The sequence below is a fragment of the Eschrichtius robustus genome, unplaced genomic scaffold, assembly GCF_028021215.1.
Source record: "Eschrichtius robustus isolate mEscRob2 unplaced genomic scaffold, mEscRob2.pri scaffold_892, whole genome shotgun sequence".
NCBI lineage: Eukaryota > Metazoa > Chordata > Mammalia > Artiodactyla > Eschrichtiidae > Eschrichtius > Eschrichtius robustus.
Genome location: NW_027175776.1, coordinates 1 through 24,864, shown reverse-complemented (window position 1 = coordinate 24,864; position 24,864 = coordinate 1). Strand labels below are relative to the sequence as shown.

General features: G+C 76.5%; 24 non-coding genes across 24 annotated transcripts; all 24 read left to right on the top strand.

Annotated features, from left to right (window-relative positions):
* The first annotated feature begins 905 nt into the window (after nucleotides 1-905).
* Nucleotides 906-1,024, top strand: LOC137758447 (5S ribosomal RNA). Its single transcript, XR_011072988.1, has one exon. It is a non-coding gene; the product is annotated as a 5S ribosomal RNA (ribosomal RNA).
* Nucleotides 1,025-1,942: 918 nt separating this feature from the next.
* Nucleotides 1,943-2,061, top strand: LOC137758446 (5S ribosomal RNA). The gene has a single exon (XR_011072987.1). It is a non-coding gene; the product is annotated as a 5S ribosomal RNA (ribosomal RNA).
* A 917-nt stretch (nucleotides 2,062-2,978) lies between these two features.
* Nucleotides 2,979-3,097, top strand: LOC137758445 (5S ribosomal RNA). The gene has a single exon (XR_011072986.1). It is a non-coding gene; the product is annotated as a 5S ribosomal RNA (ribosomal RNA).
* Nucleotides 3,098-4,011: 914 nt separating this feature from the next.
* Nucleotides 4,012-4,130, top strand: LOC137758444 (5S ribosomal RNA). The gene has a single exon (XR_011072985.1). It is a non-coding gene; the product is annotated as a 5S ribosomal RNA (ribosomal RNA).
* A 916-nt stretch (nucleotides 4,131-5,046) lies between these two features.
* LOC137758443 (5S ribosomal RNA) lies at nucleotides 5,047-5,165 on the top strand. The gene has a single exon (XR_011072984.1). It is a non-coding gene; the product is annotated as a 5S ribosomal RNA (ribosomal RNA).
* A 916-nt stretch (nucleotides 5,166-6,081) lies between these two features.
* On the top strand, nucleotides 6,082-6,200 carry LOC137758442 (5S ribosomal RNA). Its single transcript, XR_011072983.1, has one exon. It is a non-coding gene; the product is annotated as a 5S ribosomal RNA (ribosomal RNA).
* A 917-nt stretch (nucleotides 6,201-7,117) lies between these two features.
* On the top strand, nucleotides 7,118-7,236 carry LOC137758448 (5S ribosomal RNA). The gene has a single exon (XR_011072989.1). It is a non-coding gene; the product is annotated as a 5S ribosomal RNA (ribosomal RNA).
* Nucleotides 7,237-8,152: 916 nt separating this feature from the next.
* Nucleotides 8,153-8,271, top strand: LOC137758441 (5S ribosomal RNA). The gene has a single exon (XR_011072982.1). It is a non-coding gene; the product is annotated as a 5S ribosomal RNA (ribosomal RNA).
* Nucleotides 8,272-9,187: 916 nt separating this feature from the next.
* LOC137758439 (5S ribosomal RNA) lies at nucleotides 9,188-9,306 on the top strand. The gene has a single exon (XR_011072980.1). It is a non-coding gene; the product is annotated as a 5S ribosomal RNA (ribosomal RNA).
* A 915-nt stretch (nucleotides 9,307-10,221) lies between these two features.
* LOC137758449 (5S ribosomal RNA) lies at nucleotides 10,222-10,338 on the top strand. The gene has a single exon (XR_011072990.1). It is a non-coding gene; the product is annotated as a 5S ribosomal RNA (ribosomal RNA).
* A 917-nt stretch (nucleotides 10,339-11,255) lies between these two features.
* On the top strand, nucleotides 11,256-11,374 carry LOC137758438 (5S ribosomal RNA). Its single transcript, XR_011072979.1, has one exon. It is a non-coding gene; the product is annotated as a 5S ribosomal RNA (ribosomal RNA).
* Nucleotides 11,375-12,287: 913 nt separating this feature from the next.
* LOC137758437 (5S ribosomal RNA) lies at nucleotides 12,288-12,406 on the top strand. Its single transcript, XR_011072978.1, has one exon. It is a non-coding gene; the product is annotated as a 5S ribosomal RNA (ribosomal RNA).
* Nucleotides 12,407-13,321: 915 nt separating this feature from the next.
* Nucleotides 13,322-13,440, top strand: LOC137758435 (5S ribosomal RNA). Its single transcript, XR_011072977.1, has one exon. It is a non-coding gene; the product is annotated as a 5S ribosomal RNA (ribosomal RNA).
* Nucleotides 13,441-14,357: 917 nt separating this feature from the next.
* Nucleotides 14,358-14,476, top strand: LOC137758434 (5S ribosomal RNA). Its single transcript, XR_011072976.1, has one exon. It is a non-coding gene; the product is annotated as a 5S ribosomal RNA (ribosomal RNA).
* Nucleotides 14,477-15,397: 921 nt separating this feature from the next.
* On the top strand, nucleotides 15,398-15,516 carry LOC137758433 (5S ribosomal RNA). Its single transcript, XR_011072975.1, has one exon. It is a non-coding gene; the product is annotated as a 5S ribosomal RNA (ribosomal RNA).
* Nucleotides 15,517-16,432: 916 nt separating this feature from the next.
* Nucleotides 16,433-16,551, top strand: LOC137758432 (5S ribosomal RNA). Its single transcript, XR_011072974.1, has one exon. It is a non-coding gene; the product is annotated as a 5S ribosomal RNA (ribosomal RNA).
* A 916-nt stretch (nucleotides 16,552-17,467) lies between these two features.
* On the top strand, nucleotides 17,468-17,586 carry LOC137758431 (5S ribosomal RNA). Its single transcript, XR_011072973.1, has one exon. It is a non-coding gene; the product is annotated as a 5S ribosomal RNA (ribosomal RNA).
* Nucleotides 17,587-18,502: 916 nt separating this feature from the next.
* On the top strand, nucleotides 18,503-18,621 carry LOC137758430 (5S ribosomal RNA). Its single transcript, XR_011072972.1, has one exon. It is a non-coding gene; the product is annotated as a 5S ribosomal RNA (ribosomal RNA).
* Nucleotides 18,622-19,537: 916 nt separating this feature from the next.
* Nucleotides 19,538-19,656, top strand: LOC137758429 (5S ribosomal RNA). The gene has a single exon (XR_011072971.1). It is a non-coding gene; the product is annotated as a 5S ribosomal RNA (ribosomal RNA).
* Nucleotides 19,657-20,572: 916 nt separating this feature from the next.
* LOC137758453 (5S ribosomal RNA) lies at nucleotides 20,573-20,691 on the top strand. Its single transcript, XR_011072993.1, has one exon. It is a non-coding gene; the product is annotated as a 5S ribosomal RNA (ribosomal RNA).
* Nucleotides 20,692-21,607: 916 nt separating this feature from the next.
* LOC137758451 (5S ribosomal RNA) lies at nucleotides 21,608-21,726 on the top strand. Its single transcript, XR_011072992.1, has one exon. It is a non-coding gene; the product is annotated as a 5S ribosomal RNA (ribosomal RNA).
* Nucleotides 21,727-22,641: 915 nt separating this feature from the next.
* LOC137758450 (5S ribosomal RNA) lies at nucleotides 22,642-22,760 on the top strand. Its single transcript, XR_011072991.1, has one exon. It is a non-coding gene; the product is annotated as a 5S ribosomal RNA (ribosomal RNA).
* Nucleotides 22,761-23,673: 913 nt separating this feature from the next.
* Nucleotides 23,674-23,792, top strand: LOC137758440 (5S ribosomal RNA). Its single transcript, XR_011072981.1, has one exon. It is a non-coding gene; the product is annotated as a 5S ribosomal RNA (ribosomal RNA).
* A 915-nt stretch (nucleotides 23,793-24,707) lies between these two features.
* Nucleotides 24,708-24,826, top strand: LOC137758428 (5S ribosomal RNA). The gene has a single exon (XR_011072970.1). It is a non-coding gene; the product is annotated as a 5S ribosomal RNA (ribosomal RNA).
* The last annotated feature ends 38 nt before the right edge of the window (nucleotides 24,827-24,864 follow it).

The following is a 24,864-nucleotide window of genomic DNA, read 5'->3' as shown; positions in this document are numbered from 1 at the left end:
TATTCCTTTAGTCGCCCGCCGCCTCCGCCCCCGCCGCCGGGCACCGCTGCAGGCCCCACCTACCTCCGACCCCTCCCACCACAGCGCGCCAGAGGGGGCGCTCTCCGCCTGCCTGGCCGGCCAGGCGGCCAGAAGGCGGCCCTGGAAGGCAGCCGCATCCCAGCCGCTCCCGGGGTGGCTGGCCTGGACCCAGACTCCGCCTCAGGCCCGGGTGCCGGCCGTGCGGCCCGCGAGCCCCCTTGACCTGCACCTGGCCGCCCCCACTAGCGCCCAGCCCCGGCGCAGCCACCTGTCTGCCGGTGTGTCTCTCCACAGCTCCCTCCGGAAAAAGCCCCCGCCCCCGGCCGCCGTTTCGCCACGGCCGGGGGGCGGGAGCGGGGGGCGGGGGCCGGGGCCGGTTCTCCGGGCCGGCCGGCCACAAGGCGCCGGGGGGGTCCTGTGCTCGGCGGGTGGCGTGGGGGGCAAGGGTGGCCTTGCTGGGGCTAAGGGGCCGTGGTGACTCAATGGTGGCTCCCAGTGGGTTCAGGGCCGACTGCCGTCGGGCAGGCGGGCCGGCCCGGGCTGCGGCTGGGCTGCGCCTAGCGCCGCGTGGGCGGGCAGCGGGGAGGCCCAAGGGACCGCGGGCCCCGGGCCCTGAAGCCTCCGGGGCCACGTCCCCGTGAGCGACGTGCGGGACCTGGGGCGGGGCGCCAAGCGCCGAACGGTTTGGTGGGTCCCGCCCGCCCTGGGCTGGGAGGTCGCCAACCCCTCCGCCACCCCCCCCCGCCCCGGTACCCGAGGCCGCCGTTCCCCTGCCTGGGCGGGCGGCGGGGCCCTGCCGGGGCGGGCTGGGCCGCCGGGCGGGCAGTAAGGCGCAAGCGCCAGCCAAGCTGGGCCTCAAGAGGCCCTCCGCGGGGCCCTCTTGCGTCTACGGCCATACCACCCTGAACGCGCCCGATCTCGTCTGATCTCGGAAGCTAAGCAGGGTCGGGCCTGGTTAGTACTTGGATGGGAGACCGCCTGGGAATACCGGGTGCTGTAGGCTTTTTGCCTCCCGCTCCGCCCTCTCCTTTAGTCGCCCGCCGCCTCCGCCCCCGCCGCCGGGCACCGCTGCAGGCCCCACCTACCTCCGACCCCTCCCACCACAGCGCGCCAGAGGGGGCGCTCTCCGCCTGCCTGGCCGGCCAGGCGGCCAGAAGGCGGCCCTGGAAGGCAGCCGCATCCCAGCCGCTCCCGGGGTGGCTGGCCTGGACCCAGACTCCGCCTCAGGCCCGGGTGCCGGCCGTGCGGCCCCGCGAGCCCCCTTGACCTGCACCTGGCCGCCCCCACTAGCGCCCAGCCCCCGGCGCAGCCACCTGTCTGCCGGTGTGTCTCTCCACAGCTCCCTCCGGAAAAAGCCCCCGCCCCCGGCCGCCGTTTCGCCACGGCCGGGGCGGGAGCGGGGGCGGGGGCCGGGGCCGGTTCTCCGGGCCGGCCGGCCACAAGGCGCCGGGTCCTGTGCTCGGCGGGTGGCGTGGGGGGCAAGGGTGGCCTTGCTGGGGCTAAGGGGCCGTGGTGACTCAATGGTGGCTCCCAGTGGGTTCAGGGCCGACTGCCGTCGGGCAGGCGGGCCGGCCCGGGCTGCGGCTGGGCTGCGCCTAGCGCCGCGTGGGCGGGCAGCGGGGAGGCCCAAGGGACCGCGGGCCCCGGGCCCTGAAGCCTCCGGGGCCACGTCCCCGTGAGCGACGTGCGGGACCTGGGGCGGGGCGCCAAGCGCCGAACGGTTTGGTGGGTCCCGCCCGCCCTGGGCTGGGAGGTCGCCAACCCCTCCGCCACCCCCCCCCGCCCCGGTACCCGAGGCCGCCGTTCCCCTGCCTGGGCGGGCGGCGGGGCCCTGCCGGGGCGGGCTGGCCGCCGGGCGGGCAGTAAGGCGCAAGCGCCAGCCAAGCTGGGCCTCAAGAGGCCCTCCGCGGGGCCCTCTTGCGTCTACGGCCATACCACCCTGAACGCGCCCGATCTCGTCTGATCTCGGAAGCTAAGCAGGGTCGGGCCTGGTTAGTACTTGGATGGGAGACCGCCTGGGAATACCGGGTGCTGTAGGCTTTTTGCCTCCCGCTCCGCCCTCTCCTTTAGTCGCCCGCCGCCTCCGCCCCCGCCGCCGGGCACCGCTGCAGGCCCCACCTACCTCCGACCCCTCCCACCACAGCGCGCCAGAGGGGGCGCTCTCCGCCTGCCTGGCCGGCCAGGCGGCCAGAAGGCGGCCCTGGAAGGCAGCCGCATCCCAGCCGCTCCCGGGGTGGCTGGCCTGGACCCAGACTCCGCCTCAGGCCCGGGTGCCGGCCGTGCGGCCCGCGAGCCCCCTTGACCTGCACCTGGCCGCCCCCACTAGCGCCCAGCCCCGGCGCAGCCACCTGTCTGCCGGTGTGTCTCTCCACAGCTCCCTCCGGAAAAAGCCCCCGCCCCCGGCCGCCGTTTCGCCACGGCCGGGGGCGGGAGCGGGGGCGGGGGCCGGGGCCGGTTCTCCGGGCCGGCCGGCCACAAGGCGCCGGGTCCTGTGCTCGGCGGGTGGCGTGGGGGGCAAGGGTGGCCTTGCTGGGGCTAAGGGGCCGTGGTGACTCAATGGTGGCTCCCAGTGGGTTCAGGGCCGACTGCCGTCGGGCAGGCGGGCCCGGCCCGGGCTGCGGCTGGGCTGCGCCTAGCGCCGCGTGGGCGGGCAGCGGGGAGGCCCAAGGGACCGCGGGCCCCGGGCCCTGAAGCCTCCGGGGCCACGTCCCCGTGAGCGACGTGCGGGACCTGGGGCGGGGCGCCAAGCGCCGAACGGTTTGGTGGGTCCCGCCCGCCCTGGGCTGGGAGGTCGCCAACCCCTCCGCCACCCCCCCCGCCCCGGTACCCGAGGCCGCCGTTCCCCTGCCTGGGCGGGCGGCGGGGCCCTGCCGGGGCGGGCTGGCCGCCGGGCGGGCAGTAAGGCGCAAGCGCCAGCCAAGCTGGGCCTCAAGAGGCCCTCCGCGGGGCCCTCTTGCGTCTACGGCCATACCACCCTGAACGCGCCCGATCTCGTCTGATCTCGGAAGCTAAGCAGGGTCGGGCCTGGTTAGTACTTGGATGGGAGACCGCCTGGGAATACCGGGTGCTGTAGGCTTTTTGCCTCCGCTCCGCCCTCTCCTTTAGTCGCCCGCCGCCTCCGCCCCCGCCGCCGGGCACCGCTGCAGGCCCCACCTACCTCCGACCCCTCCCACCACAGCGCGCCAGAGGGGGCGCTCTCCGCCTGCCTGGCCGGCCAGGCGGCCAGAAGGCGGCCCTGGAAGGCAGCCGCATCCCAGCGCTCCCGGGGTGGCTGGCCTGGACCCAGACTCCGCCTCAGGCCCGGGTGCCGGCCGTGCGGCCCGCGAGCCCCCTTGACCTGCACCTGGCCGCCCCCACTAGCGCCCAGCCCCGGCGCAGCCACCTGTCTGCCGGTGTGTCTCTCCACAGCTCCCTCCGGAAAAAGCCCCCGCCCCCGGCCGCCGTTTCGCCACGGCCGGGGGCGGGAGCGGGGGCGGGGGCCGGGGCCGGTTCTCCGGGCCGGCCGGCCACAAGGCGCCGGGTCCTGTGCTCGGCGGGTGGCGTGGGGGGCAAGGGTGGCCTTGCTGGGGCTAAGGGGCCGTGGTGACTCAATGGTGGCTCCCAGTGGGTTCAGGGCCGACTGCCGTCGGGCAGGCGGGCCGGCCCGGGCTGCGGCTGGGCTGCGCCTAGCGCCGCGTGGGCGGGCAGCGGGGAGGCCCAAGGGACCGCGGGCCCCGGGCCCTGAAGCCTCCGGGGCCACGTCCCCGTGAGCGACGTGCGGGACCTGGGGCGGGGCGCCAAGCGCCGAACGGTTTGGTGGGTCCCGCCCGCCCTGGGCTGGGAGGTCGCCAACCCCTCCGCCACCCCCCCCGCCCCGGTACCCGAGGCCGCCGTTCCCCTGCCTGGGCGGGCGGCGGGGCCCTGCCGGGGCGGGCTGGCCGCCGGGCGGGCAGTAAGGCGCAAGCGCCAGCCAAGCTGGGCCTCAAGAGGCCCTCCGCGGGGCCCTCTTGCGTCTACGGCCATACCACCCTGAACGCGCCCGATCTCGTCTGATCTCGGAAGCTAAGCAGGGTCGGGCCTGGTTAGTACTTGGATGGGAGACCGCCTGGGAATACCGGGTGCTGTAGGCTTTTTGCCTCCCGCTCCGCCCTCCTCCTTTAGTCGCCCGCCGCCTCCGCCCCCGCCGCCGGGCACCGCTGCAGGCCCCACCTACCTCCGACCCCTCCCACCACAGCGCGCCAGAGGGGGCGCTCTCCGCCTGCCTGGCCGGCCAGGCGGCCAGAAGGCGGCCCTGGAAGGCAGCCGCATCCCAGCCGCTCCCGGGGTGGCTGGCCTGGACCCAGACTCCGCCTCAGGCCCGGGTGCCGGCCGTGCGGCCCGCGAGCCCCCTTGACCTGCACCTGGCCGCCCCCACTAGCGCCCAGCCCCGGCGCAGCCACCTGTCTGCCGGTGTGTCTCTCCACAGCTCCCTCCGGAAAAAGCCCCCGCCCCCGGCCGCCGTTTCGCCACGGCGGGGGCGGGAGCGGGGGCGGGGGCCGGGGCCGGTTCTCCGGGCCGGCCGGCCACAAGGCGCCGGGTCCTGTGCTCGGCGGGTGGCGTGGGGGGCAAGGGTGGCCTTGCTGGGGCTAAGGGGCCGTGGTGACTCAATGGTGGCTCCCAGTGGGTTCAGGGCCGACTGCCGTCGGGCAGGCGGGCCGGCCCGGGCTGCGGCTGGGCTGCGCCTAGCGCCGCGTGGGCGGGCAGCGGGGAGGCCCAAGGGACCGCGGGCCCCGGGCCCTGAAGCCTCGGGGCCACGTCCCCGTGAGCGACGTGCGGGACCTGGGGGCGGGGCGCCAAGCGCCGAACGGTTTGGTGGGTCCCGCCCGCCCTGGCTGGGAGGTCGCCAACCCCTCCGCCACCCCCCCCCGCCCCGGTACCCGAGGCCGCCGTTCCCCTGCCTGGGCGGGCGGCGGGGCCCCTGCCGGGGCGGGCTGGCCGCCGGGCGGGCAGTAAGGCGCAAGCGCCAGCCAAGCTGGGCCTCAAGAGGCCCTCCGCGGGCCCTCTTGCGTCTACGGCCATACCACCCTGAACGCGCCCGATCTCGTCTGATCTCGGAAGCTAAGCAGGGTCGGGCCTGGTTAGTACTTGGATGGGAGACCGCCTGGGAATACCGGGTGCTGTAGGCTTTTTGCCTCCCGCTCCGCCCTCTTCCTTTAGTCGCCCGCCGCCTCCGCCCCCGCCGCCGGGCACCGCTGCAGGCCCCACCTACCTCCGACCCCTCCCACCACAGCGCGCCAGAGGGGGCGCTCTCCGCCTGCCTGGCCGGCCAGGCGGCCAGAAGGCGGCCCTGGAAGGCAGCCGCATCCCAGCCGCTCCCGGGGTGGCTGCCTGGACCCAGACTCCGCCTCAGGCCCGGGTGCCGGCCGTGCGGCCCGCGAGCCCCCTTGACCTGCACCTGGCCGCCCCCACTAGCGCCAGCCCCGGCGCAGCCACCTGTCTGCCGGTGTGTCTCTCCACAGCTCCCTCCGGAAAAAGCCCCCGCCCCCGGCCGCCGTTTCGCCACGGCCGGGGGCGGGAGCGGGGGCGGGGGCCGGGGCCGGTTCTCCGGGCCGGCCGGCCACAAGGCGCCGGGTCCTGTGCTCGGCGGGTGGCGTGGGGGGCAAGGGTGGCCTTGCTGGGGCTAAGGGGCCGTGGTGACTCAATGGTGGCTCCCAGTGGGTTCAGGGCCGACTGCCGTCGGGCAGGCGGGCCGGCCCGGGCTGCGGCTGGGCTGCGCCTAGCGCCGCGTGGGCGGGCAGCGGGGAGGCCCAAGGGACCGCGGGCCCCGGGCCCTGAAGCCTCCGGGGCCACGTCCCCGTGAGCGACGTGCGGGACCTGGGGCGGGGCGCCAAGCGCCGAACGGTTTGGTGGGTCCCGCCCGCCCTGGGCTGGGAGGTCGCCAACCCCTCCGCCACCCCCCCCCGCCCCGGTACCCGAGGCCGCCGTTCCCCTGCCTGGGCGGGCGGCGGGGCCCTGCCGGGGCGGGCTGGCCGCCGGGCGGGCAGTAAGGCGCAAGCGCCAGCCAAGCTGGGCCTCAAGAGGCCCTCCGCGGGGCCCTCTTGCGTCTACGGCCATACCACCCTGAACGCGCCCGATCTCGTCTGATCTCGGAAGCTAAGCAGGGTCGGGCCTGGTTAGTACTTGGATGGGAGACCGCCTGGGAATACCGGGTGCTGTAGGCTTTTTGCCTCCCGCTCCGCCCTCTCCTTTAGTCGCCCGCCGCCTCCGCCCCCGCCGCCGGGCACCGCTGCAGGCCCCACCTACCTCCGACCCCTCCCACCACAGCGCGCCAGAGGGGGCGCTCTCCGCCTGCCTGGCCGGCCAGGCGGCCAGAAGGCGGCCCTGGAAGGCAGCCGCATCCCAGCCGCTCCCGGGGTGGCTGGCCTGGACCCAGACTCCGCCTCAGGCCCGGGTGCCGGCCGTGCGGCCCGCGAGCCCCCTTGACCTGCACCTGGCCGCCCCCACTAGCGCCCAGCCCCGGCGCAGCCACCTGTCTGCCGGTGTGTCTCTCCACAGCTCCCTCCGGAAAAAGCCCCCGCCCCCGGCCGCCGTTTCGCCACGGCCGGGGGCGGGAGCGGGGGCGGGGGCCGGGGCCGGTTCTCCGGGCCGGCCGGCCACAAGGCGCCGGGTCCTGTGCTCGGCGGGTGGCGTGGGGGGCAAGGGTGGCCTTGCTGGGGCTAAGGGGCCGTGGTGACTCAATGGTGGCTCCCAGTGGGTTCAGGGCCGACTGCCGTCGGGCAGGCGGGCCGGCCCGGGCTGCGGCTGGGCTGCGCCTAGCGCCGCGTGGGCGGGCAGCGGGGAGGCCCAAGGGACCGCGGGCCCCGGGCCCTGAAGCCTCCGGGGCCACGTCCCCGTGAGCGACGTGCGGGACCTGGGGCGGGGCGCCAAGCGCCGAACGGTTTGGTGGGTCCCGCCCGCCCTGGGCTGGGAGGTCGCCAACCCCTCCGCCACCCCCCCCGCCCCGGTACCCGAGGCCGCCGTTCCCCTGCCTGGGCGGGCGGCGGGGCCCTGCCGGGGCGGGCTGGCCGCCGGGCGGGCAGTAAGGCGCAAGCGCCAGCCAAGCTGGGCCTCAAGAGGCCCTCCGCGGGCCCCTCTTGCGTCTAACGGCCATACCACCCTGAACGCGCCCGATCTCGTCTGATCTCGGAAGCTAAGCAGGGTCGGGCCTGGTTAGTACTTGGATGGGAGACCGCCTGGGAATACCGGGTGCTGTAGGCTTTTTGCCTCCCGCTCCGCCCTCTCCTTTAGTCGCCCGCCGCCTCCGCCCCCGCCGCCGGGCACCGCTGCAGGCCCCACCTACCTCCGACCCCTCCCACCACAGCGCGCCAGAGGGGGCGCTCTCCGCCTGCCTGGCCGGCCAGGCGGCCAGAAGGCGGCCCTGGAAGGCAGCCGCATCCCAGCCGCTCCCGGGGTGGCTGGCCTGGACCCAGACTCCGCCTCAGGCCCGGGTGCCGGCCGTGCGGCCCGCGAGCCCCCTTGACCTGCACCTGGCCGCCCCCACTAGCGCCCAGCCCCGGCGCAGCCACCTGTCTGCCGGTGTGTCTCTCCACAGCTCCCTCCGGAAAAAGCCCCCGCCCCCGGCCGCCGTTTCGCCACGGCCGGGGGCGGGAGCGGGGGCGGGGGCCGGGGCCGGTTCTCCGGGCCGGCCGGCCACAAGGCGCCGGGTCCTGTGCTCGGCGGGTGGCGTGGGGGGCAAGGGTGGCCTTGCTGGGGCTAAGGGGCCGTGGTGACTCAATGGTGGCTCCCAGTGGGTTCAGGGCCGACTGCCGTCGGGCAGGCGGGCCGGCCCGGGCTGCGGCTGGGCTGCGCCTAGCGCCGCGTGGGCGGGCAGCGGGGAGGCCCAAGGGACCGCGGGCCCCGGGCCCTGAAGCCTCCGGGGCCACGTCCCCGTGAGCGACGTGCGGGACCTGGGGCGGGGCGCCAAGCGCCGAACGGTTTGGTGTGTCCCGCCCGCCCTGGGCTGGGAGGTCGCCAACCCCTCCGCCACCCCCCCCGCCCCGGTACCCGAGGCCGCCGTTCCCCTGCCTGGGCGGGCGGCGGGGCCCTGCCGGGGCGGGCTGGCCGCCGGGCGGGCAGTAAGGCGCAAGCGCCAGCCAAGCTGGGCCTCAAGAGGCCCTCCGCGGGGCCCTCTTGCGTCTACGGCCATACCACCCTGAACGCGCCCGATCTCGTCTGATCTCGGAAGCTAAGCAGGGTCGGGCCTGGTTAGTACTTGGATGGGAGACCGCCTGGGAATACCGGGTGCTGTAGGCTTTTTGCCTCCCGCTCCGCCCTCTCCTTTAGTCGCCCGCCGCCTCCGCCCCCGCCGCCGGGCACCGCTGCAGGCCCCACCTACCTCCGACCCCTCCCACCACAGCGCGCCAGAGGGGGCGCTCTCCGCCTGCCTGGCCGGCCAGGCGGCCAGAAGGCGGCCCTGGAAGGCAGCCGCATCCCAGCCGCTCCCGGGGTGGCTGGCCTGGACCCAGACTCCGCCTCAGGCCCGGGTGCCGGCCGTGCGGCCCGCGAGCCCCCTTGACCTGCACCTGGCCGCCCCCACTAGCGCCCAGCCCCGGCGCAGCCACCTGTCTGCCGGTGTGTCTCTCCACAGCTCCCTCCGGAAAAAGCCCCCGCCCCCGGCCGCCGTTTCGCCACGGCCGGGGGCGGGAGCGGGGGCGGGGGCCGGGGCCGGTTCTCCGGGCCGGCCGGCCACAAGGCGCCGGGTCCTGTGCTCGGCGGGTGGCGTGGGGGGCAAGGGTGGCCTTGCTGGGGCTAAGGGGCCGTGGTGACTCAATGGTGGCTCCCAGTGGGTTCAGGGCCGACTGCCGTCGGGCAGGCGGGCCGGCCCGGGCTGCGGCTGGGCTGCGCCTAGCGCCGCGTGGGCGGGCAGCGGGGAGGCCCAAGGGACCGCGGGCCCCGGGCCCTGAAGCCTCCGGGGCCACGTCCCCGTGAGCGACGTGCGGGACCTGGGGCGGGGCGCCAAGCGCCGAACGGTTTGGTGGGTCCCGCCCGCCCTGGGCTGGGAGGTCGCCAACCCCTCCGCCACCCCCCCCGCCCCGGTACCCGAGGCCGCCGTTCCCCTGCCTGGGCGGGCGGCGGGGCCCTGCCGGGGCGGGCTGGCCGCCGGGCGGGCAGTAAGGCGCAAGCGCCAGCCAAGCTGGGCCTCAAGAGGCCCTCCGCGGGCCCCTCTTGCGTCTACGGCCATACCACCCTGAACGCGCCCGATCTCGTCTGATCTCGGAAGCTAAGCAGGGTCGGGCCTGGTTAGTACTTGGATGGGAGACCGCCTGGGAATACCGGGTGCTGTAGGCTTTTTGCCTCCCGCTCCGCCCTCTCCTTTAGTCGCCCGCCGCCTCCGCCCCCGCCGCCGGGCACCGCTGCAGGCCCCACCTACCTCCGACCCCTCCCACCACAGCGCGCCAGAGGGGGCGCTCTCCGCCTGCCTGGCCGGCCAGGCGGCCAGAAGGCGGCCCTGGAAGGCAGCCGCATCCCAGCCGCTCCCGGGGTGGCTGGCCTGGACCCAGACTCCGCCTCAGGCCCGGGTGCCGGCCGTGCGGCCCGCGAGCCCCCTTGACCTGCACCTGGCCGCCCCCACTAGCGCCCAGCCCCGGCGCAGCCACCTGTCTGCCGGTGTGTCTCTCCACAGCTCCCTCCGGAAAAAGCCCCCGCCCCCGGCCGCCGTTTCGCCACGGCCGGGGGCGGGAGCGGGGGCGGGGGCCGGGGCCGGTTCTCCGGGCCGGCCGGCCACAAGGCGCCGGGTCCTGTGCTCGGCGGGTGGCGTGGGGGGCAAGGGTGGCCTTGCTGGGGCTAAGGGGCCGTGGTGACTCAATGGTGGCTCCCAGTGGGTTCAGGGCCGACTGCCGTCGGGCAGGCGGGCCGGCCCGGGCTGCGGCTGGGCTGCGCCTAGCGCCGCGTGGGCGGGCAGCGGGAGGCCCAAGGGACCGCGGGCCCCGGGCCCTGAAGCCTCCGGGGCCACGTCCCCGTGAGCGACGTGCGGGACCTGGGGCGGGGCGCCAAGCGCCGAACGGTTTGGTGGGTCCCGCCCGCCCTGGGCTGGGAGGTCGCCAACCCCTCCGCCACCCCCCCCCGCCCCGGTACCCGAGGCCGCCGTTCCCCTGCCTGGGCGGGCGGCGGGGCCCTGCCGGGGCGGGCTGGCCGCCGGGCGGGCAGTAAGGCGCAAGCGCCAGCCAAGCTGGGCCTCAAGAGGCCCTCCGCGGGCCCTCTTGCGTCTACGGCCATACCACCCTGAACGCGCCCGATCTCGTCTGATCTCGGAAGCTAAGCAGGGTCGGCCTGGTTAGTACTTGGATGGGAGACCGCCTGGAATACCGGGTGCTGTAGGCTTTTTGCCTCCCGCTCCGCCCTCTCCTTTAGTCGCCCGCCGCCTCCGCCCCCGCCGCCGGGCACCGCTGCAGGCCCCACCTACCTCCGACCCCTCCCACCACAGCGCGCCAGAGGGGGCGCTCTCCGCCTGCCTGGCCGGCCAGGCGGCCAGAAGGCGGCCCTGGAAGGCAGCCGCATCCCAGCCGCTCCCGGGGTGGCTGGCCTGGACCCAGACTCCGCCTCAGGCCCGGGTGCCGGCCGTGCGGCCCGCGAGCCCCCTTGACCTGCACCTGGCCGCCCCCACTAGCGCCCAGCCCCGGCGCAGCCACCTGTCTGCCGGTGTGTCTCTCCACAGCTCCCTCCGGAAAAAGCCCCCGCCCCCGGCCGCCGTTTCGCCACGGCCGGGGGCGGGAGCGGGGGCGGGGGCCGGGGCCGGTTCTCCGGGCCGGCCGGCCACAAGGCGCCGGGTCCTGTGCTCGGCGGGTGGCGTGGGGGGCAAGGGTGGCCTTGCTGGGGCTAAGGGGCCGTGGTGACTCAATGGTGGCTCCCAGTGGGTTCAGGGCCGACTGCCGTCGGGCAGGCGGGCCGGCCCGGGCTGCGGCTGGGCTGCGCCTAGCGCCGCGTGGGCGGGCAGCGGGGAGGCCCAAGGGACCGCGGGCCCCGGGCCCTGAAGCCTCCGGGGCCACGTCCCCGTGAGCGACGTGCGGGACCTGGGGCGGGGCGCCAAGCGCCGAACGGTTTGGTGGGTCCCGCCCGCCCTGGGCTGGGAGGTCGCCAACCCCTCCGCCACCCCCCCCCGCCCCGGTACCGAGGCCGCCGTTCCCCTGCCTGGGCGGGCGGCGGGGCCCTGCCGGGGCGGGCTGGCCGCCGGGGCGGGCAGTAAGGCGCAAGCGCCAGCCAAGCTGGGCCTCAAGAGGCCCTCCGCGGGGCCCTCTTGCGTCTACGGCCATACCACCCTGAACGCGCCCGATCTCGTCTGATCTCGGAAGCTAAGCAGGGTCGGGCCTGGTTAGTACTTGGATGGGAGACCGCCTGGGAATACCGGGTGCTGTAGGCTTTTTGCCTCCCGCTCCGCCCTCTCCTTTAGTCGCCCGCCGCCTCCGCCCCCGCCGCCGGCACCGCTGCAGGCCCCACCTACCTCCGACCCCTCCCACCACAGCGCGCCAGAGGGGCGCTCTCCGCCTGCCTGGCCGGCCAGGCGGCCAGAAGGCGGCCCTGGAAGGCAGCCGCATCCCAGCCGCTCCCGGGGTGGCTGGCCTGGACCCAGACTCCGCCTCAGGCCCGGGTGCCGGCCGTGCGGCCCGCGAGCCCCCTTGACCTGCACCTGGCCGCCCCCACTAGCGCCCAGCCCCGGCGCAGCCACCTGTCTGCCGGTGTGTCTCTCCACAGCTCCCTCCGGAAAAAGCCCCGCCCCCGGCCGCCGTTTCGCCACGGCCGGGGGCGGGAGCGGGGGCGGGGGCCGGGGCCGGTTCTCCGGGCCGGCCGGCCACAAGGCGCCGGGTCCTGTGCTCGGCGGGTGGCGTGGGGGGCAAGGGTGGCCTTGCTGGGGCTAAGGGGCCGTGGTGACTCAATGGTGGCTCCCAGTGGGTTCAGGGCCGACTGCCGTCGGGCAGGCGGGCCGGCCCGGGCTGCGGCTGGGCTGCGCCTAGCGCCGCGTGGGCGGGCAGCGGGGAGGCCCAAGGGACCGCGGGCCCCGGGCCCTGAAGCCTCCGGGGCCACGTCCCCGTGAGCGACGTGCGGGACCTGGGGCGGGGCGCCAAGCGCCGAACGGTTTGGTGGGTCCCGCCCGCCCTGGGCTGGGAGGTCGCCAACCCCTCCGCCACCCCCCCCGCCCCGGTACCCGAGGCCGCCGTTCCCCTGCCTGGGCGGGCGGCGGGGCCCTGCCGGGGCGGGCTGGCCGCCGGGCGGGCAGTAAGGCGCAAGCGCCAGCCAAGCTGGGCCTCAAGAGGCCCTCCGCGGGGCCCTCTTGCGTCTACGGCCATACCACCCTGAACGCGCCCGATCTCGTCTGATCTCGGAAGCTAAGCAGGGTCGGGCCTGGTTAGTACTTGGATGGGAGACCGCCTGGGAATACCGGGTGCTGTAGGCTTTTTGCCTCCCGCTCCGCCCTCTCCTTTAGTCGCCCGCCGCCTCCGCCCCCGCCGCCGGGCACCGCTGCAGGCCCCACCTACCTCCGACCCCTCCCACCACAGCGCGCCAGAGGGGCGCTCTCCGCCTGCCTGGCCGGCCAGGCGGCCAGAAGGCGGCCCTGGAAGGCAGCCGCATCCCAGCCGCTCCCGGGGTGGCTGGCCTGGACCCAGACTCCGCCTCAGGCCCGGGTGCCGGCCGTGCGGCCCGCGAGCCCCCTTGACCTGCACCTGGCCGCCCCCACTAGCGCCCAGCCCCGGCGCAGCCACCTGTCTGCCGGTGTGTCTCTCCACAGCTCCCTCCGGAAAAAGCCCCCGCCCCCGGCCGCCGTTTCGCCACGGCCGGGGGCGGGAGCGGGGGCGGGGGCCGGGGCCGGTTCTCCGGGCCGGCCGGCCACAAGGCGCCGGGTCCTGTGCTCGGCGGGTGGCGTGGGGGGCAAGGGTGGCCTTGCTGGGGCTAAGGGGCCGTGGTGACTCAATGGTGGCTCCCAGTGGGTTCAGGGCCGACTGCCGTCGGGCAGGCGGGCCGGCCCGGGCTGCGGCTGGGCTGCGCCTAGCGCCGCGTGGGCGGGCAGCGGGGAGGCCCAAGGGACCGCGGGCCCCGGGCCCTGAAGCCTCCGGGGCCACGTCCCCGTGAGCGACGTGCGGGACCTGGGGCGGGGCGCCAAGCGCCGAACGGTTTGGTGGGTCCCGCCCGCCCTGGGCTGGGAGGTCGCCAACCCCTCCGCCACCCCCCCCGCCCCGGTACCCGAGGCCGCCGTTCCCCTGCCTGGGCGGGCGGCGGGGCCCTGCCGGGGCGGGCTGGCCGCCGGGCGGGCAGTAAGGCGCAAGCGCCAGCCAAGCTGGGCCTCAAGAGGCCCTCCGCGGGCCCCTCTTGCGTCTACGGCCATACCACCCTGAACGCGCCCGATCTCGTCTGATCTCGGAAGCTAAGCAGGGTCGGGCCTGGTTAGTACTTGGATGGGAGACCGCCTGGGAATACCGGGTGCTGTAGGCTTTTTGCCTCCCGCTCCGCCCTCTCCTTTAGTCGCCCGCCGCCTCCGCCCCGCCGCCGGGCACCGCTGCAGGCCCACCTACCTCCGACCCCTCCCACCACAGCGCGCCAGAGGGGGCGCTCTCCGCCTGCCTGGCCGGCCAGGCGGCCAGAAGGCGGCCCTGGAAGGCAGCCGCATCCCAGCCGCTCCCGGGGTGGCTGGCCTGGACCCAGACTCCGCCTCAGGCCCGGGTGCCGGCCGTGCGGCCCGCGAGCCCCCTTGACCTGCACCTGGCCGCCCCCACTAGCGCCCAGCCCCGGCGCAGCCACCTGTCTGCCGGTGTGTCTCTCCACAGCTCCCTCCGGAAAAAGCCCCCGCCCCCGGCCGCCGTTTCGCCACGGCCGGGGGCGGGAGCGGGGGCGGGGGCCGGGGCCGGTTCTCCGGGCCGGCCGGCCACAAGGCGCCGGGTCCTGTGCTCGGCGGGTGGCGTGGGGGGCAAGGGTGGCCTTGCTGGGGCTAAGGGGCCGTGGTGACTCAATGGTGGCTCCCAGTGGGTTCAGGGCCGACTGCCGTCGGGCAGGCGGGCCGGCCCGGGCTGCGGCTGGGCTGCGCCTAGCGCCGCGTGGGCGGGCAGCGGGGAGGCCCAAGGGACCGCGGGCCCCGGGCCCTGAAGCCTCCGGGGCCACGTCCCCGTGAGCGACGTGCGGGACCTGGGGCGGGGCGCCAAGCGCCGAACGGTTTGGTGGGTCCCGCCCGCCCTGGGCTGGGAGGTCGCCAACCCCCTCCGCCACCCCCCCCGCCCCGGTAACCCGAGGCCGCCGTTCCCCTGCCTGGGCGGGCCGGCGGGGCCCTGCCGGGGCGGGCTGGCCGCCGGGCGGGCAGTAAGGCGCAAGCGCCAGCCAAGCTGGGCCTCAAGAGGCCCTCCGCGGGCCCCTCTTGCGTCTACGGCCATACCACCCTGAACGCGCCCGATCTCGTCTGATCTCGGAAGCTAAGCAGGGTCGGGCCTGGTTAGTACTTGGATGGGAGACCGCCTGGGAATACCGGGTGCTGTAGGCTTTTTGCCTCCCGCTCCGCCCTCTCCTTTAGTCGCCCGCCGCCTCCGCCCCGCCGCCGGGCACCGCTGCAGGCCCCACCTACCTCCGACCCCTCCCACCACAGCGCGCCAGAGGGGGCGCTCTCCGCCTGCCTGGCCGGCCAGGCGGCCAGAAGGCGGCCCTGGAAGGCAGCCGCATCCCAGCCGCTCCCGGGGTGGCTGGCCTGGACCCAGACTCCGCCTCAGGCCGGGTGCCGGCCGTGCGGCCCGCGAGCCCCCTTGACCTGCACCTGGCCGCCCCCACTAGCGCCCAGCCCCGGCGCAGCCACCTGTCTGCCGGTGTGTGGTGTGTCTCTCCACAGCTCCCTCCGGAAAAAGCCCCCGCCCCCGGCCGCCGTTTCGCCACGGCCGGGGGCGGGAGCGGGGGCGGGGGCCGGGGCCGGTTCTCCGGGCCGGCCGGCCACAAGGCGCCGGGTCCTGTGCTCGGCGGGTGGCGTGGGGGGCAAGGGTGGCCTTGCTGGGGCTAAGGGGCCGTGGTGACTCAATGGTGGCTCCCAGTGGGTTCAGGGCCGACTGCCGTCGGGCAGGCGGGCCGGCCCGGGCTGCGGCTGGGCTGCGCCTAGCGCCGCGTGGGCGGGCAGCGGGGAGGCCCAAGGGACCGCGGGCCCCGGGCCCTGAAGCCTCCGGGGCCACGTCCCCGTGAGCGACGTGCGGGACCTGGGGCGGGGCGCCAAGCGCCGAACGGTTTGGTGGGTCCCGCCCGCCCTGGGCTGGGAGGTCGCCAACCCCTCCGCCACCCCCCCCGCCCCGGTACCCGAGGCCGCCGTTCCCCTGCCTGGGCGGGCGGCGGGGCCCTGCCGGGGCGGGCTGGCCGCCGGGCGGGCAGTAAGGCGCAAGCGCCAGCCAAGCTGGGCCTCAAGAGGCCCTCCGCGGGGCCCTCTTGCGTCTACGGCCATACCACCCTGAACGCGCCCGATCTCGTCTGATCTCGGAAGCTAAGCAGGGTCGGGCCTGGTTAGTACTTGGATGGGAGACCGCCTGGGAATACCGGGTGCTGTAGGCTTTTTGCCTCCCGCTCCGCCCTCTCCTTTAGTCGCCCGCCGCCTCCGCCCCCGCCGCCGGGCACCGCTGCAGGCCCCACCTACCTCCGACCCCTCCCACCACAGCGCGCCAGAGGGGGCGCTCTCCGCCTGCCTGGCCGGCCAGGCGGCCAGAAGGCGGCCCTGGAAGGCAGCCGCATCCCAGCCGCTCCCGGGGTGGCTGGCCTGGACCCAGACTCCGCCTCAGGCCCGGGTGCCGGCCGTGTGGCCCGCGAGCCCCCTTGACCTGCACCTGGCCGCCCCCACTAGCGCCCAGCCCCGGCGCAGCCACCTGTCTGCCGGTGTGTCTCTCCACAGCTCCCTCCGGAAAAAGCCCCCGCCCCCGGCCGCCGTTTCGCCACGGCCGGGGGCGGGAGCGGGGGCGGGGGCCGGGGCCGGTTCTCCGGGCCGGCCGGCCACAAGGCGCCGGGTCCTGTGCTCGGCGGGTGGCGTGGGGGGCAAGGGTGGCCTTGCTGGGGCTAAGGGGCCGTGGTGACTCAATGGTGGCTCCCAGTGGGTTCAGGGCCGACTGCCGTCGGGCAGGCGGGCCGGCCCGGGCTGCGGCTGGGCTGCGCCTAGCGCCGCGTGGGCGGGCAGCGGGGAGGCCCAAGGGACCGCGGGCCCCGGGCCCTGAAGCCTCCGGGGCCACGTCCCCGTGAGCGACGTGCGGGACCTGGGGCGGGGCGCCAAGCGCCGAACGGTTTGGTGGGTCCCGCCCGCCCTGGGCTGGGAGGTCGCCAACCCCTCCGCCACCCCCCCCGCCCCGGTACCCGAGGCCGCCGTTCCCCTGCCTGGGCGGGCGGCGGGGCCCTGCCGGGGCGGGCTGGCCGCCGGGCGGGCAGTAAGGCGCAAGCGCCAGCCAAGCTGGGCCTCAAGAGGCCCTCCGCGGGGCCCTCTTGCGTCTACGGCCATACCACCCTGAACGCGCCCGATCTCGTCTGATCTCGGAAGCTAAGCAGGGTCGGGCCTGGTTAGTACTTGGATGGGAGACCGCCTGGGAATACCGGGTGCTGTAGGCTTTTTGCCTCCCGCTCCGCCCTCTCCTTTAGTCGCCCGCCGCCTCCGCCCCCGCCGCCGGGCACCGCTGCAGGCCCCACCTACCTCCGACCCCTCCCACCACAGCGCGCCAGAGGGGGCGCTCTCCGCCTGCCTGGCCGGCCAGGCGGCCAGAAGGCGGCCCTGGAAGGCAGCCGCATCCCAGCCGCTCCCGGGGTGGCTGGCCTGGACCCAGACTCCGCCTCAGGCCCGGGTGCCGGCCGTGCGGCCCGCGAGCCCCCTTGACCTGCACCTGGCCGCCCCCACTAGCGCCCAGCCCCGGCGCAGCCACCTGTCTGCCGGTGTGTCTCTCCACAGCTCCCTCCGGAAAAAGCCCCCGCCCCCGGCCGCCGTTTCGCCACGGCCGGGGGCGGGAGCGGGGGCGGGGGCCGGGGCCGGTTCTCCGGGCCGGCCGGCCACAAGGCGCCGGGTCCTGTGCTCGGCGGGTGGCGTGGGGGGCAAGGGTGGCCTTGCTGGGGCTAAGGGGCCGTGGTGACTCAATGGTGGCTCCCAGTGGGTTCAGGGCCGACTGCCGTCGGGCAGGCGGGCCGGCCCGGGCTGCGGCTGGGCTGCGCCTAGCGCCGCGTGGGCGGGCAGCGGGGAGGCCCAAGGGACCGCGGGCCCCGGGCCCTGAAGCCTCCGGGGCCACGTCCCCGTGAGCGACGTGCGGGACCTGGGGCAGGGCGCCAAGCGCCGAACGGTTTGGTGGGTCCCGCCCGCCCTGGGCTGGGAGGTCGCCAACCCCTCCGCCACCCCCCCCGCCCCGGTACCCGAGGCCGCCGTTCCCCTGCCTGGGCGGGCGGCGGGGCCCTGCCGGGGCGGGCTGGCCGCCGGGCGGGCAGTAAGGCGCAAGCGCCAGCCAAGCTGGGCCTCAAGAGGCCCTCCGCGGGGCCCTCTTGCGTCTACGGCCATACCACCCTGAACGCGCCCGATCTCGTCTGATCTCGGAAGCTAAGCAGGGTCGGGCCTGGTTAGTACTTGGATGGGAGACCGCCTGGGAATACCGGGTGCTGTAGGCTTTTTGCCTCCCGCTCCGCCCTCTCCTTTAGTCGCCCGCCGCCTCCGCCCCCGCCGCCGGGCACCGCTGCAGGCCCCACCTACCTCCGACCCCTCCCACCACAGCGCGCCAGAGGGGGCGCTCTCCGCCTGCCTGGCCGGCCAGGCGGCCAGAAGGCGGCCCTGGAAGGCAGCCGCATCCCAGCCGCTCCCGGGGTGGCTGGCCTGGACCCAGACTCCGCCTCAGGCCCGGGTGCCGGCCGTGCGGCCCGCGAGCCCCCTTGACCTGCACCTGGCCGCCCCCACTAGCGCCCAGCCCCGGCGCAGCCACCTGTCTGCCGGTGTGTCTCTCCACAGCTCCCTCCGGAAAAAGCCCCCGCCCCCGGCCGCCGTTTCGCCACGGCCGGGGGCGGGAGCGGGGGCGGGGGCCGGGGCCGGTTCTCCGGGCCGGCCGGCCACAAGGCGCCGGGTCCTGTGCTCGGCGGGTGGCGTGGGGGGCAAGGGTGGCCTTGCTGGGGCTAAGGGGCCGTGGTGACTCAATGGTGGCTCCCAGTGGGTTCAGGGCCGACTGCCGTCGGGCAGGCGGGCCGGCCCGGGCTGCGGCTGGGCTGCGCCTAGCGCCGCGTGGGCGGGCAGCGGGGAGGCCCAAGGGACCGCGGGCCCCGGGCCCTGAAGCCTCCGGGGCCACGTCCCCGTGAGCGACGTGCGGGACCTGGGGCGGGGCGCCAAGCGCCGAACGGTTTGGTGGGTCCCGCCCGCCCTGGGCTGGGAGGTCGCCAACCCCTCCGCCACCCCCCCCGCCCCGGTACCCGAGGCCGCCGTTCCCCTGCCTGGGCGGGCGGCGGGGCCCTGCCGGGGCGGGCTGGCCGCCGGGCGGGCAGTAAGGCGCAAGCGCCAGCCAAGCTGGGCCTCAAGAGGCCCTCCGCGGGGCCCTCTTGCGTCTACGGCCATACCACCCTGAACGCGCCCGATCTCGTCTGATCTCGGAAGCTAAGCAGGGTCGGGCCTGGTTAGTACTTGGATGGGAGACCGCCTGGGAATACCGGGTGCTGTAGGCTTTTTGCCTCCCGCTCCGCCCTCTCCTTTAGTCGCCCGCCGCCTCCGCCCCCGCCGCCGGGCACCGCTGCAGGCCCCACCTACCTCCGACCCCTCCCACCACAGCGCGCCAGAGGGGGCGCTCTCCGCCTGCCTGGCCGGCCAGGCGGCCAGAAGGCGGCCCTGGAAGGCAGCCGCATCCCAGCCGCTCCCGGGGTGGCTGGCCTGGACCCAGACTCCGCCTCAGGCCCGGGTGCCGGCCGTGCGGCCCGCGAGCCCCCTTGACCTGCACCTGGCCGCCCCCACTAGCGCCCAGCCCCGGCGCAGCCACCTGTCTGCCGGTGTGTCTCTCCACAGCTCCCTCCGGAAAAAGCCCCCGCCCCCGGCCGCCGTTTCGCCACGGCCGGGGGCGGGAGCGGGGGCGGGGGCCGGGGCCGGTTCTCCGGGCCGGCCGGCCACAAGGCGCCGGGTCCTGTGCTCGGCGGGTGGCGTGGGGGGCAAGGGTGGCCTTGCTGGGGCTAAGGGGCCGTGGTGACTCAATGGTGGCTCCCAGTGGGTTCAGGGCCGACTGCCGTCGGGCAGGCGGGCCGGCCCGGGCTGCGGCTGGGCTGCGCCTAGCGCCGCGTGGGCGGGCAGCGGGGAGGCCCAAGGGACCGCGGGCCCCGGGCCCTGAAGCCTCCGGGGCCACGTCCCCGTGAGCGACGTGCGGGACCTGGGGCGGGGCGCCAAGCGCCGAACGGTTTGGTGGGTCCCGCCCGCCCTGGGCTGGGAGGTCGCCAACCCCTCCGCCACCCCCCCCGCCCCGGTACCCGAGGCCGCCGTTCCCCTGCCTGGGCGGGCGGCGGGGCCCTGCCGGGGCGGGCTGGCCGCCGGGCGGGCAGTAAGGCGCAAGCGCCAGCCAAGCTGGGCCTCAAGAGGCCCTCCGCGGGGCCCTCTTGCGTCTACGGCCATACCACCCTGAACGCGCCCGATCTCGTCTGATCTCGGAAGCTAAGCAGGGTCGGGCCTGGTTAGTACTTGGATGGGAGACCGCCTGGGAATACCGGGTGCTGTAGGCTTTTTGCCTCCCGCTCCGCCCTCTCCTTTAGTCGCCCGCCGCCTCCGCCCCCGCCGCCGGGCACCGCTGCAGGCCCCACCTACCTCCGACCCCTCCCACCACAGCGCGCCAGAGGGGGCGCTCTCCGCCTGCCTGGCCGGCCAGGCGGCCAGAAGGCGGCCCTGGAAGGCAGCCGCATCCCAGCCGCTCCCGGGGTGGCTGGCCTGGACCCAGACTCCGCCTCAGGCCCGGGTGCCGGCCGTGCGGCCCGCGAGCCCCCTTGACCTGCACCTGGCCGCCCCCACTAGCGCCCAGCCCCGGCGCAGCCACCTGTCTGCCGGTGTGTCTCTCCACAGCTCCCTCCGGAAAAAGCCCCCGCCCCCGGCCGCCGTTTCGCCACGGCCGGGGGCGGGAGCGGGGGCGGGGGCCGGGGCCGGTTCTCCGGGCCGGCCGGCCACAAGGCGCCGGGTCCTGTGCTCGGCGGGTGGCGTGGGGGGCAAGGGTGGCCTTGCTGGGGCTAAGGGGCCGTGGTGACTCAATGGTGGCTCCCAGTGGGTTCAGGGCCGACTGCCGTCGGGCAGGCGGGCCGGCCCGGGCTGCGGCTGGGCTGCGCCTAGCGCCGCGTGGGCGGGCAGCGGGGAGGCCCAAGGGACCGCGGGCCCCGGGCCCTGAAGCCTCCGGGGCCACGTCCCCGTGAGCGACGTGCGGGACCTGGGGCGGGGCGCCAAGCGCCGAACGGTTTGGTGGGTCCCGCCCGCCCTGGGCTGGGAGGTCGCCAACCCCTCCGCCACCCCCCCCGCCCCGGTACCCGAGGCCGCCGTTCCCCTGCCTGGGCGGGCGGCGGGGCCCTGCCGGGGCGGGCTGGCCGCCGGGCGGGCAGTAAGGCGCAAGCGCCAGCCAAGCTGGGCCTCAAGAGGCCCTCCGCGGGCCCCTCTTGCGTCTACGGCCATACCACCCTGAACGCGCCCGATCTCGTCTGATCTCGGAAGCTAAGCAGGGTCGGGCCTGGTTAGTACTTGGATGGGAGACCGCCTGGGAATACCGGGTGCTGTAGGCTTTTTGCCTCCCGCTCCGCCCTCTCCTTTAGTCGCCCGCCGCCTCCGCCCCCGCCGCCGGGCACCGCTGCAGGCCCCACCTACCTCCGACCCCTCCCACCACAGCGCGCCAGAGGGGGCGCTCTCCGCCTGCCTGGCCGGCCAGGCGGCCAGAAGGCGGCCCTGGAAGGCAGCCGCATCCCAGCCGCTCCCGGGGTGGCTGGCCTGGACCCAGACTCCGCCTCAGGCCCGGGTGCCGGCCGTGCGGCCCGCGAGCCCCCTTGACCTGCACCTGGCCGCCCCCACTAGCGCCCAGCCCCGGCGCAGCCACCTGTCTGCCGGTGTGTCTCTCCACAGCTCCCTCCGGAAAAAGCCCCCGCCCCCGGCCGCCGTTTCGCCACGGCCGGGGGCGGGAGCGGGGGCGGGGGCCGGGGCCGGTTCTCCGGGCCGGCCGGCCACAAGGCGCCGGGTCCTGTGCTCGGCGGGTGGCGTGGGGGGCAAGGGTGGCCTTGCTGGGGCTAAGGGGCCGTGGTGACTCAATGGTGGCTCCCAGTGGGTTCAGGGCCGACTGCCGTCGGGCAGGCGGGCCGGCCCGGGCTGCGGCTGGGCTGCGCCTAGCGCCGCGTGGGCGGGCAGCGGGGAGGCCCAAGGGACCGCGGGCCCCGGGCCCTGAAGCCTCCGGGGCCACGTCCCCGTGAGCGACGTGCGGGACCTGGGGCGGGGCGCCAAGCGCCGAACGGTTTGGTGGGTCCCGCCCGCCCTGGGCTGGGAGGTCGCCAACCCCTCCGCCACCCCCCCCGCCCCGGTACCCGAGGCCGCCGTTCCCCTGCCTGGGCGGGCGGCGGGGCCCTGCCGGGGCGGGCTGGCCGCCGGGCGGGCAGTAAGGCGCAAGCGCCAGCCAAGCTGGGCCTCAAGAGGCCCTCCGCGGGGCCCTCTTGCGTCTACGGCCATACCACCCTGAACGCGCCCGATCTCGTCTGATCTCGGAAGCTAAGCAGGGTCGGGCCTGGTTAGTACTTGGATGGGAGACCGCCTGGGAATACCGGGTGCTGTAGGCTTTTTGCCTCCCGCTCCGCCCTCTCCTTTAGTCGCCCGCCGCCTCCGCCCCCGCCGCCGGGCACCGCTGCAGGCCCCACCTACCTCCGACCCCTCCCACCACAGCGCGCCAGAGGGGGCGCTCTCCGCCTGCCTGGCCGGCCAGGCGGCCAGAAGGCGGCCCTGGAAGGCAGCCGCATCCCAGCCGCTCCCGGGGTGGCTGGCCTGGACCCAGACTCCGCCTCAGGCCCGGGTGCCGGCCGTGCGGCCCGCGAGCCCCCTTGACCTGCACCTGGCCGCCCCCACTAGCGCCCAGCCCCGGCGCAGCCACCTGTCTGCCGGTGTGTCTCTCCACAGCTCCCTCCGGAAAAAGCCCCGCCCCCGGCCGCCGTTTCGCCACGGCCGGGGGCGGGAGCGGGGGCGGGGGCCGGGGCCGGTTCTCCGGGCCGGCCGGCCACAAGGCGCCGGGTCCTGTGCTCGGCGGGTGGCGTGGGGGGCAAGGGTGGCCTTGCTGGGGCTAAGGGGCCGTGGTGACTCAATGGTGGCTCCCAGTGGGTTCAGGGCCGACTGCCGTCGGGCAGGCGGGCCGGCCCGGGCTGCGGCTGGGCTGCGCCTAGCGCCGCGTGGGCGGGCAGCGGGGAGGCCCAAGGGACCGCGGGCCCCGGGCCCTGAAGCCTCCGGGGCCACGTCCCCGTGAGCGACGTGCGGGACCTGGGGCGGGGCGCCAAGCGCCGAACGGTTTGGTGGGTCCCGCCCGCCCTGGGCTGGGAGGTCGCCAACCCCTCCGCCACCCCCCCCGCCCCGGTACCCGAGGCCGCCGTTCCCCTGCCTGGGCGGGCGGCGGGGCCCTGCCGGGGCGGGCTGGCCGCCGGGCGGGCAGTAAGGCGCAAGCGCCAGCCAAGCTGGGCCTCAAGAGGCCCTCCGCGGGGCCCTCTTGCGTCTACGGCCATACCACCCTGAACGCGCCCGATCTCGTCTGATCTCGGAAGCTAAGCAGGGTCGGGCCTGGTTAGTACTTGGATGGGAGACCGCCTGGGAATACCGGGTGCTGTAGGCTTTTTGCCTCCCGCTCCGCCCTCTCCTTTAGTCGCCCGCCGCCTCCGCCCCGCCGCCGGGCACCGCTGCAGGCCCCACCTACCTCCGACCCCTCCCACCACAGCGCGCCAGAGGGGGCGCTCTCCGCCTGCCTGGCCGGCCAGGCGGCCAGAAGGCGGCCCTGGAAGGCAGCCGCATCCCAGCCGCTCCCGGGGTGGCTGGCCTGGACCCAGACTCCGCCTCAGGCCCGGGTGCCGGCCGTGCGGCCCGCGAGCCCCCTTGACCTGCACCTGGCCGCCCCCACTAGCGCCCAGCCCCGGCGCAGCCACCTGTCTGCCGGTGTGTCTCTCCACAGCTCCCTCCGGAAAAAGCCCCGCCCCGGCCGCCGTTTCGCCACGGCCGGGGGCGGGAGCGGGGGCGGGGGCCGGGGCCGGTTCTCCGGGCCGGCCGGCCACAAGGCGCCGGGTCCTGTGCTCGGCGGGTGGCGTGGGGGGCAAGGGTGGCCTTGCTGGGGCTAAGGGGCCGTGGTGACTCAATGGTGGCTCCCAGTGGGTTCAGGGCCGACTGCCGTCGGGCAGGCGGGCCGGCCCGGGCTGCGGCTGGGCTGCGCCTAGCGCCGCGTGGGCGGGCAGCGGGGAGGCCCAAGGGACCGCGGGCCCCGGGCCCTGAAGCCTCCGGGGCCACGTCCCCGTGAGCGACGTGCGGGACCTGGGGCGGGGCGCCAAGCGCCGAACGGTTTGGTGGGTCCCGCCCGCCCTGGGCTGGGAGGTCGCCAACCCCTCCGCCACCCCCCCCGCCCCGGTACCCGAGGCCGCCGTTCCCCTGCCTGGGCGGGCGGCGGGGCCCTGCCGGGGCGGGCTGGCCGCCGGGCGGGCAGTAAGGCGCAAGCGCCAGCCAAGCTGGGCCTCAAGAGGCCCTCCGCGGGCCCCTCTTGCGTCTACGGCCATACCACCCTGAACGCGCCCGATCTCGTCTGATCTCGGAAGCTAAGCAGGGTCGGGCCTGGTTAGTACTTGGATGGGAGACCGCCTGGGAATACCGGGTGCTGTAGGCTTTTTGCCTCCCGCTCCGCCCTCTCCTTTAGTCGCCCGCCGCCTCCGCCCCCGCCGCCGGGCACCGCTGCAGGCCCCACCTACCTCCGACCCCTCCCACCACAGCGCGCCAGAGGGGGCGCTCTCCGCCTGCCTGGCCGGCCAGGCGGCCAGAAGGCGGCCCTGGAAGGCAGCCGCATCCCAGCCGCTCCCGGGGTGGCTGGCCTGGACCCAGACTCCGCCTCAGGCCCGGGTGCCGGCCGTGCGGCCCGCGAGCCCCCTTGACCTGCACCTGGCCGCCCCCACTAGCGCCCAGCCCCGGCGCAGCACCTGTCTGCCGGTGTGTCTCTCCACAGCTCCCTCCGGAAAAAGCCCCCGCCCCCGGCCGCCGTTTCGCCACGGCCGGGGGCGGGAGCGGGGGCGGGGGCCGGGGCCGGTTCTCCGGGCCGGCCGGCCACAAGGCGCCGGGTCCTGTGCTCGGCGGGTGGCGTGGGGGGCAAGGGTGGCCTTGCTGGGGCTAAGGGGCCGTGGTGACTCAATGGTGGCTCCCAGTGGGTTCAGGGCCGACTGCCGTCGGGCAGGCGGGCCGGCCCGGGCTGCGGCTGGGCTGCGCCTAGCGCCGCGTGGGCGGGCAGCGGGGAGGCCCAAGGGACCGCGGGCCCCGGGCCCTGAAGCCTCCGGGGCCACGTCCCCGTGAGCGACGTGCGGGACCTGGGGCGGGGCGCCAAGCGCCGAACGGTTTGGTGGGTCCCGCCCGCCCTGGGCTGGGAGGTCGCCAACCCCTCCGCCACCCCCCCCGCCCCGGTACCCGAGGCCGCCGTTCCCCTGCCTGGGCGGGCGGCGGGGCCCTGCCGGGGCGGGCTGGCCGCCGGGCGGGCAGTAAGGCGCAAGCGCCAGCCAAGCTGGGCCTCAAGAGGCCCTCCGCGGGCCCCTCTTGCGTCTACGGCCATACCACCCTGAACGCGCCCGATCTCGTCTGATCTCGGAAGCTAAGCAGGGTCGGGCCTGGTTAGTACTTGGATGGGAGACCGCCTGGGAATACCGGGTGCTGTAGGCTTTTTGCCTCCCGCTCCGCCCTCTCCTTTAGTCGCCCGA